This window comes from Gallus gallus, chromosome 1, assembly GCF_016699485.2.
Source record: "Gallus gallus isolate bGalGal1 chromosome 1, bGalGal1.mat.broiler.GRCg7b, whole genome shotgun sequence".
Taxonomy (NCBI): Eukaryota; Metazoa; Chordata; class Aves; order Galliformes; family Phasianidae; genus Gallus; species Gallus gallus.
In genome coordinates, this window is record NC_052532.1 from 117,822,846 (window position 1) to 117,836,361 (window position 13,516).

The window sequence follows — 13,516 nt, forward strand, 5'->3', positions numbered from 1 at the left end:
ATTAGTGGAAACAGGTATAACAGCCTCTTAAAAAAGATTTCACTTTCTGGGATCGATGGAGGTTCAAAGGATGGAAAAACTGGTGCAATTTGCAAATGCAGTTTATTGACAGCAGAGATTTTTTGTAGATATATCCTTCTCTTATGAATAAGCACCTCTTATACTACTTTGCCTTCAGTGCTCAACAGGTCAAAGCAGCTTTCAAGTAGCATGAATTCTTTTATGTTTTTTTTATTAAAAAATATCAAAAGTTTCAGAAACAGGATGAAAGATTAATACTTGAATATATCTTTATGCCTTTCTTTTTTCAAGATGGAAACTCTTTTCTCTGGCTACAATAGAATTACCAAATGGCTTTCACAAAAAGCTTTCTTTAGAATAAAAGTGTGTGTTACCCCTCCCAATGTTTTTTCCTTTCCCATTTATTTTCAAGGGATGATAAAGTTTTATCGTGTTGGTAGGTAAATTGCTCACATAGTGGGCAATAATAAGTGGTGTTGTGGAACAACTAGTAAAACCTTAAAAACTTATATAATTTTTTGTCCATTTAAATTGATTAGAAATACCATGAACTGATACTAGTGATATAGCTTCTCTTGCACAGAGAACTGTGGAGAAGTACTGGATACTTGCTGGAGTCTAGCCCTCCTCCAAGTAGAGGCAATCTGTGGAGCAACACCGCAGGACAAAGGCAGATGAGTCACTCATATCTACCCAGCATATTTTTACTTAACTCCAGCTGGAAGAGTGCTGCTTGTTTCTTAGGTCTTTCCTCAATTTGCAAAGGTTTGGTTTTGTATCTACCCACTTAGAGAAGTGCCATTGTGGTGCTGCAAATGCTTTTAGGCATGTGCAGCCTATTTGTGTGCTCACAATTGATTCAAACAGAGCTGGGAAATTTTTTATCTGACATGACAAGAGGACTGCAGAAAAGTTTGTCTTCATCTATAAGACAGGGAAATTCCATTTGTCAGAGTTACTTATTATTTCATCAGAGTGGTTCCTGACACTGCCCTTGACCTTTTGTTGTGGTTTCAGTATTTTAGTCCAGTTCATCAGCTTGCAAAGAATTCTGGGGAATGTGGATTGAAGTGGCATTCTTGGTGAGACCACTTCATGATTCTCTACAGTTTCTAGGGACTGTTTTCTATTAGGATTAGGATTCCCCGTAAGTTTTTTTGTGCTTTCCAGTTCTTGGTGCCCAGGTATCCCATAGAGAAATCCCACAGCCTGCAGGGCAAGTGTTACATTATCCTCTTAAATCAACCTGTTAACAATTTTTTCAGGAGGAAAATGGGTGTAGGCTACATCTAATTTTATGTAACTCCCGAAAAATAATCTTTGTGCAGGCTAAGTATCACATAGGCCTGCACACTTTCTAAAATAATTCCATAATTCTTTTCCTTCTCCACCTCTGGCCATACCTCATGTGTGGTACTGCAAATCATATTCTCACTGCTGACAGAAAGAACCAGATCAGTATAAGACTCATTCCTGTATTATTCAGACCCCAGGAAGAGTCACAGGTAACACCCTTCAGAGTCTCTGACTGATGAATGCAGTTGTTTGAGGGCTGCTGAGTAGGAGGATAAAAGAATGCTCCAGCCACAACCGTACAGTATTCAACAATCCTGGACCATCTAAGGGGAAAAAAAAAAAAAAAAAAAGAGGAAAAGAGGGAAAAAAAGAAAGCAACAAATGTAGTATTGGATAATAATGATTCAGAATTATTTAATGCATTGTTTTGACAGACTTCACATCATAAAAGTAAAAGCAGACCTTCTTAATAATAAAATATAGATAGAGACGGAAACGCGGCAGAGCAACAAAGAACATAATGGAAGGTACTTGAAGCTATTTTGACATTTTTTCTCCTTAAACAATCAACTTGGTGCAAACTTGTAAACTATCTAGAATATATTCATGAGGTGTGGGAAAACAAATAATGATGTTAAAATAAAGGCTAAACTCTATCAACAACATAACGCTAGCATATTTATTACTTTTATTAGAAAATAAACTTACTTATATTTAATAAAAATTGCTATGAAAAGCATTAGAAGATGAAATGTGTTTTTCTGAATACAAAATTTAAAAATATCTACAAATTCCCGATTTCTTTAGTCATCTGACAATTACTCCTCAAACTGTCAGTAACGTCACAAATCATCACTCATTTTACATCCAATTTCAGAAGATATCCCAACATATGGAGCTGAAAGTCCATAACTACCATAATTTGCACATCTTGTAGGTCTGCAACGCTTGCCATGTAACCTGTGAATCCCCTGTCAGCCTCTCCTGCAGTTCTCATGCCAGCCATGCAGTAGCTCTCCCTCTGAACCAACAGTCCTTAATGCCAACTAGCTCACATTGTTGTCCTTGTCACTAGCGGGAGAGAATTTACTGCTAGAAAAAAAGAAAGAAAAAAAAGAAATGTGAGGATTTCCTACCAATACAAAAATACATTTTTATCCTTCATTTGGGCTTATCCAACTATGGGAAAGGACAGACAGCAGTGACAGTTTGTTTGCAGGGATCTAGTAACATTAAGGTAAGAGTTAAGAAAGATAGGAGTGAAAAAAAGTAGTGTAGTTAGTAGGAATATTAGTGGGCAGCAATAAGAATTTGATCAGGGAAAGATTAAGCAGGTACAAAAGAGGAAGAATTAATAGAAGAATGGCCCAAGCTACAGAACCAGAAGGGGCAACAATTAGATCAACAATAGACAGAATGCAAGAGTAAGAGGACAAAGACAGATCTGGAGAGAAAGCCACCATATTCTCACCAAATTCATACAAGAGCGAGAGGGAATTCTGAGATGTGGATGTGTGTCTGAGAAGATAGTGAAAGACAGAATGTCAACATTCCAGCTTCCATTATCTTGCATACAAGATCTCCATTGCCTCGAACCGACACCACACTTTTCTATTCTTGAAGACTGACTGGGCCAAGAACAGCATCAATATTAACACTATGCTTATGATTTGCACGACCACCTGTCTGAGCACGTTAACAGTTCTTTTCTCCCAATAGATCTGTGTTCCTACTTAAGTCATTTCACCATGTCAAGGATCAAGGAGGTACAGATATTTTTGGACCTGATATGTAATAGTTCAATCAGTTCAGAGACCAAAAGTGAATGTAGTGTCTGTGCTACATGACTGGAAGAGCTGAAGCAGGATCTCTGGAAGAGCCAGTAAAAGCAACTTTTGGATAACATGGAGATGGCTGACCTAGCAGTAAAGAACGAAATGGGTGAGAAATCAAATCTTAGTTAAAAATGGGAAGTAGAGATAAATTAAAGAAAAGGCTAACAAATGGAAGGAAAATTAAATGTAAGTTCCATAGGGAACTAAAAGAGTTTCTTGAAGTCTTTAAAACATTTTGGTGCAACAGTGGTTGCACTCCTGGGTATAAAGCAACTGCAACTTGCTTCTCTTCACATTTTCAGACTTTCTCATATCTCAGAAGAGGGCACTGTGGGATGGGGAGGTACTCGAAGTGAGAACATTCAGCTGAGTTCTCAACAGGAATCACCATCGCTATGTAATTTGCAATTAATTGCTTCCTTTGTTTTTAGCCAGAGAACCGTGTGTGATGTATTTGCTCAAATGCATGAGCATTCAAAAGCAGAGCTTGCTCATTCTCTCATGTTAGAGGAAATTCTCTGACCTTTTTCTCTATCCTTTTGACATAACCATCAGCCCCAACCACAGAGAAGTTTACAAGTGTTGAGGGGTTTTATTCTGGGGGGGGGGGGGGGGGGGGGGGAGAAAGACCTTTTTGATTTTTTTTTTTAACAATTCATTCCTTATTAGCAACATACAAAGAAAATGGTCTTTATCCTTGCTGAGACAGAATGTCTCTTCAGCAATTAAGGTAAAAATAAGCAAACTCCCAAAACAGATGAATACCAGATACAGTACATGGACAATTAAACCCAAATTATATGAATTCTACATTTCCATGGATAACACAAATATTGTACCTGCTTCCCTGCTGCCCTTCTCTTTATGAGCTATTTACATCTTTACTAATTGTATCTAAACTGCCATCATTCTGGATAGTGTATGATGGGCTTTAGGTATGTATGTATATTTTATAATTTCTGTCCAATAATGCAAATGACTACACAACAGCAGAAAGTCCCTGAGATTTTCCCCTGTACTTATTCCTTGACTAAATCAATAGCAAACCTGGTCAGCTCCTGATGAATTAAATTTCCACTGCTGTTAAGTTAAAACTAAATGTTTTGTAGAAACAAAGTAATTACTGTGAGAGTTTGTTTGGTTTGGGATAATAGAACATTTTTAAACATTTTTGGTTTTGCTTTAAAATTGATTTTTCACTTCACTTTATTTGCAACATTGTAAGAATGTTTTGTTACATCTTGTGGCACTTTAACAATTAAAAGTTTAAACACTCATGTGAAGCATATCATTAACGAGGAAATTAGCACTGAAGACAGTGGTCCACAGAAGCTTTTAAGATTTAGGATATTTGTTCCATTTCAGAATGGAAGATCAACTAATTGGACTCCTCCAAAAGGGAAATTATTTGTTTGCTTGGATATAATTGAGTCTTCAGCAGTTCTTCTATTGTCCCAATTCCATTTCTAAAACAGTAAATTTCTTTCAGTTTTGTGATCTCTGGAACTTGCGCTCTTGTCAATTTCTGGCTTCACAACTCCCTAGTCTGTCTTTTCAATCTCCCTCCCTTCAAATCTTTAGTTTCTGATAAATCCAGTTTGCATGTCTTTCTTTTATTTTCTATCCATTTTGATCAGTCATTTTACTTCCAGTTTACACTGTAGGTGCACAACCAGTTTGGAGCATATGGCTGTAAACATTGATGGTGGCACGACTGCCTTCCCCAGGGTCTCTCCCTCCTATCATTCTCCACTTTGGCCTAACCCATCCTTTTTCCCTAATGTGGCAGAGATAGTGGTGATGGGTGCCTGAGTCCATCTCCAACACATAACCAGGAAGGCTGCGAGGATTTAAAAACGTTTGTTGCATCCAGACAGACGGATGAAGCCATAAAGCTGCAGTTCTTAGCCCGGAGGCCAGACCCAGGTGATGAGCATGTAGGGTGCAGATACCATAAAGGTATGTACACCACTGATCTTTGATGGAGTGGACATGCTCAGTGGGAAACCTCTTTCCTTTCTCACCCTCAGCAGAGCCTTATCCATGGGGCATGCCATTCTCCTAGAGCAGCCAAGGAAATAATGCCCCAGTTTCTGGATCCCAAAGAAGGAAGTATAACAGTGCCCTGAAAAGGTGGCTCCAGAGCCTGTAGAAGTGCAACAGTGTCAGTAGTATTCTGAGGTAAAGGCAGCCAATGAACAAGATATGAACTGGAGGGGGAGGCAGTGGTTAGTGTTTTTTTAATGCACAGCAACAGCCACATCTAATTTCAGAGCCTGCTGTCTCTCCACAGAAGCTTCCCTGAGGACGAATGTTAAAATTGCAAAAAAACATTCTTGAGATTTACTAAAACTGTGGAGCCTATGTGATAGCATAAGTGTGTAATGAATGCTGTAATTAAGGCTGAGGACTGCTGCTGCTTTGGGTAATTTATGGGAATTTTTTGCATGGAGCTTTTTTTTTTTTTTTTTTTTTTTTTTTTTTGGAGCAAAATGGACAAAGCTTAATCACACTTCATATTAGGTCCCATTTATAAATACTTAAGAAAGAATTAGCAAATGATTAAGAGACATTTTAGTGAATGTTCAAATAATGTTTAAACCAGCAGGTTAATAGGGGTTAGACTCACAGGATGTGTAAGTCCAAAACCTCCAGCTAGGTTCTGTCTAAATTAGCTTTTACTTAAATTTATCCAGATGCTTGAATTTCTACTCATAACGTTCCCTAGTTTGTAATATTTGCCAGTGGGTGTGCTGACTGTCACATATGCCTCGACAGAGCCAATTACCTCAGCTTACCTCCAGACTGTGCACAAGCAAGTGACAAGCGAGGTAGTCTACCAGATTTTAGCTGCATCTCATCTGGAAGATGTCCTCAGAACTCATTCTAGCCCCCTATGAAACAGCAGAGACTGCTCTGGCCTTGTAACCCAAGCAGTGGAGCACTTACCTGGGATGCAAGCAGATAGGTTGGTCTTCCTGCTCTGTGCAAAAGTAAACTAACCTGCAGATCCATCCCCAAAGGACACAGCGGTGGAGGAAGATCTGCCCTCTGCTTCTGGGGGAGAGATCAGATGGGTCTGTGGTGAATGGGCCTCTCACTGGGACTGGGACATCCAGGAAAGGGAACTCAGTTCAGAGGCTCAGAGAAGGGTATGGCAGTACAAAAGGAAAAGCAAGAAAGGAGTATGTTGTGAATGCAGCAGCCAAAGAAGACAGTGACAGGACTGCAGCTGTTTGGTTTGCTTCTGTCCTAGTGAAATTAGCCACGTTAGCCATGGCTGTCACTCACCATGCTAACTGCAGCACCTCTTCCCCAGTGAAGAGCACTGAGATTCCATGGAAGGAGATCTACTCCTTTTTAGTACGGACCCTTACTCTGCACTAGATTAAACAGTCTTTTTCTCCTGTGAAGTGGAATACAAGGCCTATTCCTGACTTGATCTGTGCTTGGTATTTAATCATTACCCTGTTACACTGAGGCATCCAAACCAAAGGATTTGCAGGCAGTGTCACTTCTTAGACAGCAGTGTCAGGTTACACTGTACAGAAGTAAATCGTTACTAGCTTTCATCTAATTATCTGCATCTTGCTAAGCAAACTCCACCTTAAATGCCTTTGATCAGGTCTTGAGAATGCTTAATTAGCAGATTTCAGGCACCCATGCCAGTAGTAAGATCTAAAATTCTGCCCTTTACTAATCATTAATTAGTACGTACATCTCTGTGCCTTCTTCCACGATACCATGATATTGCTTGCTGCACAGAGGGGAATGCAGCTGACCCAATCTGAACATAGAAGCAATTATTATTCAGTGACTTTTCCGTGATATGCTTTTTTGTCTGTGTTCGTTGACATTAAAAATAAGTATTTAACCTATGTCAGAAAAGAGGCTGGTGACATAAATATTATATTCCACACTCATAAGTCTACACTCTTAAGACCGTCTCCTACATCTCTATACTCTCACATACTGTGTTTTGTCAGCTGGAAACGTGCCAGGCCAGTATTTTAGGTCTTGTTCTCTAGAAGCTGTTCAGCGTCTCTGCATGTCACAGAACAGAATGTCAGTACGTTTGATGCTAGCATTTCTACCCAAAGTTGCCCAGAAAGGAAGATAAATCTGGTAGACTTATGCAGGAATAGTTGCGCATTCTGACATAGTTAGTTGATCTGTGTTTAATGGTTGAATCCACAGGGATGTATTTTTCTTTCAATCAGGTATGAAGAAATTTGAGCCTCTGAACATGACCTATCAGGCCACAGTCACAGTGCAGGACCCAGGTGTACCTGCCAGGGTTTGCTCACAGCCAAGCCAAGCTGAGCCGTGGCCACAAGGCAAATGCAGGAGACCCCAGAACAAATCAATTCCCCCTCACCATGCATCCCCTGGTTTTGCTTTAAGAAAGCTCAGGCAGACATCAGAGGAGCTGCCATCCTCTCCTGCAGATCCCACAGACTTGACAACAGGGCACCAGACCTCTAGAGAGAGCTTGCCCCACAGGTTAAGCTGAGACCCTTACGTTAAATCCCTAACATTGTGCAACTCAGCAGTTTCAGAACCATATCCTGCTTTCTGCATATAGTTTTATTTTACCCTGGCAAATTCCCCCTGGAGTTGAACACTGTCACTGATATTTTTTTGTTTTGTTGAATAAGATCTAAATCAATAGGCCTATTATTCCCTTTGTGTTTGTTCATTAAACAGTGTGGAAATCACCAGTGAAATCACAGTCAGAAGCAGATTTGTGTCTGTAGGTTTTATCAACAAATATAAGACTGACATTCAAAAGTGTGCCTTTTATTATGAAAATTTACTTATTTCCCATCCTCCCACACCCAGTAACAACAACAAGGAAGACGTTTTCTTCATCAAACACCAGTTGACGCTCCAAAGTGCAAAATGAGCATGTGAATCATATTAATTTACCCAGCAATCACTGCTCAGGCAGTTTTGCTTGCCAAGGAAATGTGACAAAGAAAATGCAGTTGTTTAGGGAATTGAGCAAGCAATAAAATGTTATTTTGCTGTACTTAAGGAAAATTAACAAGAGCAGGCATAGAGTAGTTACACTAATGTCTTTAAAATGACCAAAGTGCAATAAGTGAACAAGGATTGAGGTCGAGAAAAGGACTCTTTAAAGTTGATTACTCTCGTAAGCAATTTTGTTCTTCAGACCATTTGCTTTGGACAAAATGTCTGTATCTGTATCTCTGTGTTTTGCTTTGCCATGTTACATATGTACACTAGCAACAGTGTACATATGTACAGTGCCCAAACTTGCCTCAAGTTTTCAGCCCCAAGACAGGCATAGTGTTTCCCAATAACATGCATGCAGGAAAAGGAAAGTACAAATGCCAAAGTGGTGCCAACTGTGTATCAGTGAGGATGTTTACTTGACAGGGAATGAGCCTATGCCTGGTCAAGTACAGTTCAATAGCATAGGCAAGTTTTCCCACACCACCTGGGCACAGAGCTGAGCAGCCCTCTTCTATACGATACTGCCTACTCACCACTCATGACTTCCAGTATCAGGTAACTTATAAATTCCCCAGATACCCATGTGCTGGAACATGAAACCTGTGGTCTACTGAACCAACAGCTGAACCACATGAATATAACCTCTTAGACTGGAAGAAATTCATCTTTAAGAGAAGGAATTTGAGACTGCACTATGCCCTGTTTTCAATGTATAATTTAATGGATTTTCTACCTTCTCCCCTCCCCCTGTGTGCCACTCAGTAATAATATAATTATGGAATATCTTCAAAGGTTGGACTAGACCAAGCATAATATTCAAAAGGTAAATCTACTTCATCTCCTTATCTCTTACCTCACTAGGTATATCCTTAAATCAGTTCAGGTGGTCCAGATCAGTGGACTTCTGCAAAGTGTGACTAAATTTTCTATTTGCAAAGCCAAAGTAATTCTTCAGCGTGTATTAACCAGCCTTTTGAGTAGAAAGCAGCCCAGAACCATTTTGGTGGGTGAAAGAAATAAAGTGCTTTTGTTACTAAGATGAGCAAAAAAAGACATGACCTCTGTGTTCTGCTTTTCCTAAACCTGAAAGGCTGCCTGCTGATTCCAGATAGCAGCTGGGTCTCATAGCCTGGATTAATATATTCCCTTTTGAAAGATGGTATCTGAGAAAGGACAAAATGCTGCATCTTTTTAACAACATACATTTAAAGAGATCACAACAATCCCATGAGAGAGAATGTCATCTGTTTTTTTCCAGGTACTAGCACTTCATATATGGCAGAATACTTTTCCATATATTGGCAGACACTTTTTCAGACAAGGCAGAGAAGTTGAAATAGCATTTGCAGAAATGTCTCTTCCTCTGCACTCTCCATGCAGGCACTGTGATGTTGTAGATCTAGCTATAGCAATCTAAAACATGCAGCTACAACTATATTCTATATCCCTTCTGTGTTTTCTGGCAGCTGTTTCTTTTTTGCCTCATGCAATTAGCAGTCAAGGATCTGTTACTGAGAATAAATAGCTCCTTGGTCTTTGTGTTGATGGCACAATTACTTCCCTTCCACAGGTACTCTCATCTTTCAAGACCTTCAGTTGCCCCCAAGGAAAAGATGCGCAGAAAGGTACAACTCGATTCCTCACTCTTGAACTCCATTCTATGAATTCTATTATTCTATTCTATGATTCTATTCACATTACTGTTCATCTCGGGAGTGTTTCTTCATCTGGAACCACATAGGAAAAAGTACTACTGCTGCTACTGAAAAACAGTCCTTGCACCTTTATTCTCAACCCTCCACCCTAATAACAGTTCTGCCTCCTGGGAAGTGTATCAGAATAGATTTTCTCCTCCACAGTGTAGTGTCTATACTCCATCTTCCCTTAGGGAGCTGTGCTGCACCTGGCTAGGATGGAGTTGACTGGCTTCACAGCAGCCTGTACAATAGCATGGCTCATAACCATATTTCAAAATATCCAAGTGGTCTAAGGTGCTGCATTATGGTTGCAGCATTCTTGGGAGGCCCCACTCCTGACAGGATTCTCTTTCAGCTCCTTTTGCCGTGGGTCCAAGGTGTAAGATTCACATAGGACCAAGTACTGGTGGACATTGTTGTTCATGCACCTTAATGTCATTTGGGTATGGGACTAGAGAACCCCTTTGTATTGGCAGGGGGATTCCAGACTTGTCTGTTACCTTGTCTCCCCTAACTGAGACACGTGGAAGAAGCACCTTATTGTGATTGACCTACCCCAGATCAAAGACTACATGATAATGCTACCATGATGGTGCACAGAATAAATTTAACACCAACCAAAACCCCTTGATTCCCATCCAAAAGCTGATTCATTGACTGGAGAATCAAAGAGCAACCAGGAAGACCTGAGCATCTTTTAATAGTCCCATATGGTCAACAAAGGATTATCGTGGCCTGAATGAAGTCATGTTAGAACTCTAATACGAACTGGTTGAAGGCAGCCAAGTAGTATGTCACAACATGATATTATCGGTGCATTTTTCTCAATCTTTTAGGCAGCAGAGTATGTGTACAATTTGTTTTCATATGGAGGGATATCCCATACACTTCCACAGGAGTGCAAGCACGGACCTGCCATTTGGTACAGACAGGTGAAAATTGCACTGGAATAGGGTGTTGCTCCTGAACATGAGCAATTCCTTGATGACTTCATTGTGCGTTGCAGTACAGTAGAGGAGGTGTTTGAGAAGGGGAAAAAGTAATCTGTATCCTTCTGATAACTGGTATTGCTATAAAATAAAGCAAGCTCAAAAGAACTGCACAAAAAAATATGGTTCCTTGGAATAGAATACCAAAGTATTGCCAACGGATATTGCTGGATGTGATCAATAAAATAACAACTATTTCCCCACTAGCTATACAGAGAAACACAAGCTTTTCTGGACATTGCACATGTCTGGAGAAGACAAATTCCAAGTTACAGTCAGCTTGTGAATCCTCTCTGTCAAGTGATAACAAAGAATAACTATTTCAAATTAGATCTGAAGCAGCATCAAGACTTTGAACGGATCAAACAGGAAACAGATCATGCAGTAGCCTTTGGGCCCGTCCATGCAGGATCAGCTGTGAGAAAAATGCTTTACACTGCAGCCAGGGAGCACAGTCTGTGGAAGAAAATATCAGAAGAAGCATGAGGTCTACATGTAGGGTTTTGAAAACAGTGGCTACTAAGGATCTGAGACACATCACACCACCACCCAAAAAAAAAAAAAAAAAAAAAAAAAAGAGAGAGACGGATACTAGCAACATATGAGTGGGGTCAAGCTGCTTCATAAGTTTTTGGTATAGAAGCATAGCTCCTCTTGGCGCCCTCACTGCCTGTGCTACACTAGATGTTCAAAGAGAATATCATGTGAGTGATGCTATATGGAGTACTTGGATAGCACTGATCACAGAGGTCTCAATCAGGGAGCCCTAGACACACAGGAATCCTAGAAGAATCTCTGGCTAGAAGGCAGAGATTTCAGAGCGTAACTGAAGAAGAGCATAACCAAGGAGGCACTACCTTACAGTGAATTATCAGAAAATGAAAAACGTTACGCTATGTTTATAATTAGACCTTGTTATGTCGTAGGAAACCATCAGATGTGGAAAGCTGCTCTGTAATGTCCCACATGACATGTAATCAAAGCCATCAAAGGTGAGTCAAGTCAATCTACAGTAGTGAAAGCCATCCAGATAGGCATAGATTTTGCCAAATGATAAAAGTGTTCAGTACTTCACCCCTACACTGACTTGTGAACAATTGTATATGCCCTGTGTGAATGCTACAACAGTGGAACCAGAATAGCTGTCAGTACAGACATAAACTCATTTAGATTTATGCATTGTGACAGGACAACAGTGCCTAGGTAGGAAACACAGCTGTGAAGTACATTACATGGATGCTCACATGCTCAAGAACTGCATCACTGAAGAACATCAAAACAATAAGCAAGAAGGAAGAAGGGAAAGAGACGTTAAATGAATTCTTTCTCACTCATGTGGGAGCTATGGGACCCACGGACACCAGAGTACTTCCTAATGGAGATTAGCTCAATGAACACTCCAGCCCAGAGTGCAGTAAGCAGATAAAAAAAATATTGAGAAACCAAGATCGAATGGTTTTTTCCCATGGTAGAGGAATAGAGGCACAACTCTGCTAAACTAAGAAGTTTCATACATTTTAAACTTTAGATTAGATTGGTGTCAACGGACAAGAAGTAAAAGGCAGAGAATGAAAATATGGTAGCCATAGCTACCTTGACAGTGACAGCTAATACAGAGTAAGCCTGGATTATATTGTGAACTGAGTAGTGCTAATTTTGAAATTAAAAAACACTTAGCTAGACATACTGGAGGAAAATAAGATCCAACATGGCTTTCTAACAGAAAGAGTTAAGTTTAGGCACTGAAAGCTCTGAAAGATTAAGCTGTCATGGAATAAGAGAGAGGAAACCCATTAATTGCTAACTGACTTTAAAAGCTGATCAGTCAAAACTTGTAACTGGTCAGTTTTTACTGTAGAAGGAGGTAGTATCACAGGGAGTAAGTCCTGGAGCAAGAGCCAGCTCTGCTCACTGTATATTAACGAATGAACGATAGAAGTCTCTTTGCTGCTATAAATGCAATGAATCTCTTCTAGTGAGATGGCAAATTTTCAGCTGGTAGAAAAGTGTTCCAAAAATTAAAACCTAAAATTGACCTCAAACACTTGCAGAAAGCTTTCCTGATACCAAGTGACTGGGTAATAATTGGCAGAAGAGATTCAATGTCAATAAATGCAAAGTAATGCACATGGCAAAATAACAATCGTAACTATACATATGCAATGATGGGCTCTACATTAACAATTCATGAAAGAGGTCTCAGAATAACTCTGGATAATTTCCTGAAATGTCAGCTCAATGTTCAGTAGTCAGAAAGACGTAAAGACTGTCAGGAACAGGAGAAAGAGAATTAAAACAAATACAGAACATCACTACAATGTAACAAAAACCACTGCTCACCCACAGCTTTCCTGACCACTCTATCCCAAAATGAATAGGGCAGACCCAGGAGACCATCAGCAGCTTCTTGATGTAGACCAGGTCTTTGTTGGTGCCTGGGCCATCCCAGCTGAGCTGCTTCATCTGAGAAAGAAACTCCTCTGCTGTGCTCAAAGCAAGGGCAAAATAGTTAGAACATTAAACTGCAAGACCATTGCTCATAATTTTAGTGCTCTTGGGAGCAGTGATGTAAAAGATAAATCATTCACTGGAAAATTTATGTAATCAAGAGTCGGTTTCACTTGTTGGACTTGCTATTCTCTTTCTGTCCTTCCTAATCTTTCATCATAGAGACAGAAGAAAAAGAAAGATAAGTCCT

At 39.8% G+C, this 13,516-nt stretch overlaps 1 long non-coding RNA gene across 1 annotated transcript; it reads right to left on the bottom strand.

Annotated features, from left to right (window-relative positions):
• Positions 1–1,173: 1,173 nt before the first annotated feature.
• On the bottom strand, positions 1,174–6,898 carry LOC112531406. The gene is made up of 3 exons (XR_003073131.2): positions 6,444–6,898; positions 6,102–6,209; positions 1,174–2,409 (listed from the first exon to the last, which is right to left on the bottom strand). It is a non-coding gene; the product is annotated as an uncharacterized LOC112531406 (long non-coding RNA).
• Positions 6,899–13,516: the final 6,618 nt, after the last annotated feature.